The sequence below is a fragment of the Electrophorus electricus genome, chromosome 5, assembly GCF_041902795.1.
Source record: "Electrophorus electricus isolate QZ-2024a chromosome 5, ASM4190279v1, whole genome shotgun sequence".
NCBI classification, from domain to species: Eukaryota; Metazoa; Chordata; class Actinopteri; order Gymnotiformes; family Gymnotidae; genus Electrophorus; species Electrophorus electricus.
Genome location: NC_137501.1, coordinates 25,794,779 through 25,799,665, shown reverse-complemented (window position 1 = coordinate 25,799,665; position 4,887 = coordinate 25,794,779).

Below are 4,887 nucleotides of genomic sequence, written 5' to 3'. Positions count from 1 at the left end.
AACAAAAAAGTGAAGAAATATTGTTTAAGACAAAATGCACGTGTAAGTTATTGTGCAATATTAATGGCGTCACCATTAATGCATTAAATTACCATCAAATATTGGTAATTGGTACACAACGGAACCATTAACGATGTCGCTCAACCGCACTTTTTCAGCACCATGGACAGAGAGAATATCAGGTTCGGCCAGAAGATGCCGCCACACGCCTATGTATTGACTATCTCAGTTTCCCTGAGTCTTTAAATCATCTTGTATTTATCCTAAAGTTAAATTCTGGTCCCATTTAATAGGCAGTATGTTGAGAGGTCGTTCCAGGTATCTTCTTGACACTTCCCCTTCTGGCGAGCTCGACGATTTGGAACTGAGACATTAATTAAAATCCTGTGACACATTACAGAAGTTAATGTAAAGTTCTTAAATCACTTTCCATCCAAATTTAATATGCTATTGTAGGCTTAAAGTTACCTGGAAAGTAGTTTTCCCAGACCTTCGCTTGTGGACACATGGTTTGATCTGTTTGGAGGTTATCACTGGAAAAAGGCACTCCTGTGAAATGCAGAAAACCCATGGACGACTTTACTGAATTAGGTTAGAACTAAAACTTAAGAGAAGTAAAACAGTGCATTGTGCGCGCGTGCGTGCGTGTTCGTGTGTGTGTGTGTGTGTGTGTGTGTGTGTGTGTGTGTGTGTGTGTGTGTGTGTGTGTGTGTGTGTGTGTGTGTGTGTGTGTGTGTTACCAAGCGCACATGTTTTTGGTAAACTCAACCCTCAGTGTCCCGGAACGCGAAGAGAAAGCCGTGTTGACAGTCTGGTCAGTAAAATCAATCTGTGTTTGAAAAGTTGGTTCCCCGCTGCTTTTACAGCCTCCCGGTTCACTGTCAGGCCACCGCAACTAAAAATCCCACTAAACGTTCGACTAAATATTTAGCATTTAAAAAACGAACGTATAAAATATATTTTCACAAAATACACTACGTCTACATTTTCACATAAATTAAACATAATACACTCACGTTGTGCATGAAGACCCATGCCTAAACATCGTGGGACAACATTACAGAATAGGTAAAATAGTGCATCTCTGAAAAGTAAAACATTAGAAAAGAAAAACATCGTGTTAGTTATGTTAACCTGTAAATGATAGTAAACTTATAGTTATCGTTAAGGAAAATGCTAATGCACAACTCATCGAGATTATGCGACGCGCAATCATCCAATATACAGACATCTAGAAATATACTAATAAATTACCTTACAAGCATGCCGGCTCCAGGCTAATAAACGTCAGATCCTTACTGCTACTCACTTCACTTAAACGCAGCGGGGTGAACTGATGGAGTCCCTACGCTCCGATCAAACACCATACCTCCAGTTTACTAGACATGCAAATGTATGAGCTTTAGGCCTTTACTATAGGCTAGGGTTTATGTCCTAAACACAGGCCTTGTTGATGACCAGGGGAATTCAAGGAGGGAGCTTTTTGGACTCTACACTTGGGCTGCGTGAATAACTAAACATAATCTAATTTTCTTTTTTCGTAATTTAGAAAGTAAGGTTCACTTATAGGTTGGATGTCTTAATATAAAGCCAAATCACAGTGTTGAATTAACTGTCTGGATGAACACGCTAAGTGTTAATTCGACACTGTGGGTGAAGATTTCGCTTTGTAAGTGATACAGCATAAAATACAGAAATGCGTCATATTTTTTTCAGTTGATAAAAACTCATCATCTCATATATTGCATATACATCTCATATTTTCAGATGTTTTTGAGAAAATCTCCTATATCAAACTCATCACCTGTTCTTAATGGCTTTACCATGGAGGGCGATCATAAATACAAGTCAGGTAATGTGACTAATTAACCATTAATGATAATTTAGGCACCATTTGTTTTATCTTGTGTGTGGGCATGACCGCCGACCAATCCACACCTGCATACAGTATGAATTTTGCACTCTAAAAGGACTTTCAAAACTCACACACTGAAATAATGTATAAGGTTAATAATGGTGTTGCTAGGCACCCTCCAGGCATGGCTGATATATACATAGCTTAGAGTCTCTGTGGATGCATTGCGGCACTGTGTATTCTAGTGTCACAAGAAACAGAAGAAGGGTTAGCCAACAGCTGAGTCTGCTAACAAAAGTCTGGAAGCATAAACAGCTCATTGTGCATCATAAAAAAGGTAATTTGCACATAATCCATCAGTGGTATCTTTGCAGTTTTTTGGTAGCATTGTATTTTTAATTTTTTTTTTTTAAATGACATTTACTCAAAAAACATTTACTTTTTTTCCATTCTTTTCTTCTTATAGCCTAAAGATCCAAACACCTCACACTTTCAGAAAATTACTATGCAAACAAGGCCAAAACAGGTTTTCATATCATCATCTATGTATCGTTAAGTGCTTCGGTCGCTGGTGTTCATGGTGCAGCAGTGCCTGTGTTAGGTTATTTCAGCTGAGTGTGTTGGAGGAGGCACAGATGAAAGCCAGAACAAGAACAGGAACAAGCCAGCAGATTTATCAGAAGTATACAGATGGGCATGTCTGCCATCTGGCACTGAGCTGGATTGAAGTCATTGCTGTTAGGAATACAGTGAATAATCTAAACTCACTTTATTAGGGTAGACCTACCTAATAAGTCCATTTTAAGTTGACTAGGTACTGTATTCCATTTGGTGGCATGAGCTATTTATCATGCCTCTATCTTACTTATCACACGTTTCCGATCACAGGACCACTGCCCACCAGAAAATATTCGATTTCTATATTATTATGTAAAAAAGATATCTATAGACCATACTCAGAACAGCATAAAAATTAGTACAGTTGTGGCATAGCTGTGGGTGTTGAACTGGTGCGTGTGTACAATGTACAGAGGTTTGGCTGGGTTATTTTTGACAAGTTTCACTGCTGGTCAGACACACCAAAAAAATATCCAGTCAACATCATCACGTGGTCATGAACTACTGATGAAAGGCTACAAGGTGATGAAGTGTCCTATTCACAAAAGGCCTGGCGTGGCTCCAAATCTTCAGCCCAGTCTAAAGAGAGTACACCAGCCTCAACTCTTCGATTGTCTGAGGACTCGGAGCAACTGATTAAACAAGTGGAATTAGGTTCTGCTTGGTTGGAAAAAAAACCTCCAACTATAGCCGTGCTTGGCAGATAAATCCCCTTTGGGGACAGAGGACTGTCTTGCACAAATTCGGTAAATGGGGTATAGACTGTGACTGCATGCTTAAGTGTTGAAGGCAGTGTTTCTAATAATGTGACTGTTGAGGATATGCTTCTACCTGGTGAATTGAGAAATGATCATCCTTAAGCACTGGATATACTGAATAAATGTATGCAACAATTTTGTTGTTTTGGCTCCATAGTCTGACACATTTTTTTTATTATTAAAACAATGATTATTAAGTTAAAGTGCAGATTTTGATTTTAATTTGCATACCAGGGCAGGAATTACGGAGCTTTTTACACATACTGTTCCCAAAAGGGCATTACTGAAAATAATCGAATCATTAAGAATAATCTTTCGACTAGATCATTATCGCTCTCCAGGGTGCAGGCATGGACCCCAGCTTCTTACAAAAATGTACAAAAAAGCCTATAGCTCTGGGAAAGGTTCTTGTGGATAAATGAGATGAAGAAGCTATATCAGAGTGATGGCAAGAGAAAAGTGTTGTAGGGAAAACATAACCAAAGCAGTTCCAAAGCGCACCACCTCCTCTGTGAGGCACAGGCTGCTAGGTGCAACAAGGACTGGCCCAGGTGTCTTGAATTCCGAAGTGTAGCCGAATCGCTTGGAACCAATCAAATGCCTCAAAGCTCGCTTGAAAGAGCTTCGTGTTGCCAGAGAAAAATGACTCAGGAGTGCTGCTAAAGTGGTAATTTTTTCTTTCAGGAACAAATGCCCTTGACTGGCTGAGACATTCACTTGGTGCAAACTCCACTGATATCCTTCTGGAAGCACCTGAAACAAGCAAGAATGGAAAGTCCCAGTACCCGGTGATGGCTGGGTCACAGACTTCAGGAAGTTATCTATTAGAATGGTTTTACAGTCAAATATTAAAGATAACTGTTTCATGTTCTTTTGTCCACGTACTTAATAGTAAATGGTATAAACAGTCTCTATTCCCATTAGGGTTTCCTTATACAATGAAAATGACTATCTGATTATATCTATGACACTGCTTTATTTTAAATCCAGTTTACAGAATCAAAACCACAGTCACACACACTCACACATGTACGCACAAGCACACTCACAGACATATGCATAAATAAATAAATTACATTCAGCTCAATATTCTTTAAGAGGTTCCTTGAAATGGCCTACCCAACCCATTAACCAGAGTGACGCATTATGGCACAACATATGCACAATATCGTTTACATGCTCTCAGTACATATTCCCTTCCCTACTTATCAATCATATTGCTTCATGGGGAATTACTTGCATTTAGCAAATGTAAGGTTGTAAAAGGTGGTATGACCAGTGGAATATTGCTTAAAATAAAAGTATTTTTACTATACTGTGTACCACCGTTACTAACTGAAATTTTGCCTATGCCATATCAGTGCCATTACTACTTTGGACTAAACAGTGAGTCATTAATTGTGAATCACCAAAGTAAGCCAAAGAGAAACAATGTACACAGATAATCAACTATGGGTGGAATAATAGTTTAAAACGATTACTGAACAATTTTTGTACCAAAGAAAAATACTGGACCACAAATGCATTTGGACTTTAATAGTCTTTAATCTATATAATTTAATGGGCATGAGCGTTTATTATTTATCAGAATGATTGAGAATGTGTAAGCGAGGTGGACTCCGCCCCCTGTCATTCAGCCTCTGCCACTACTTGACT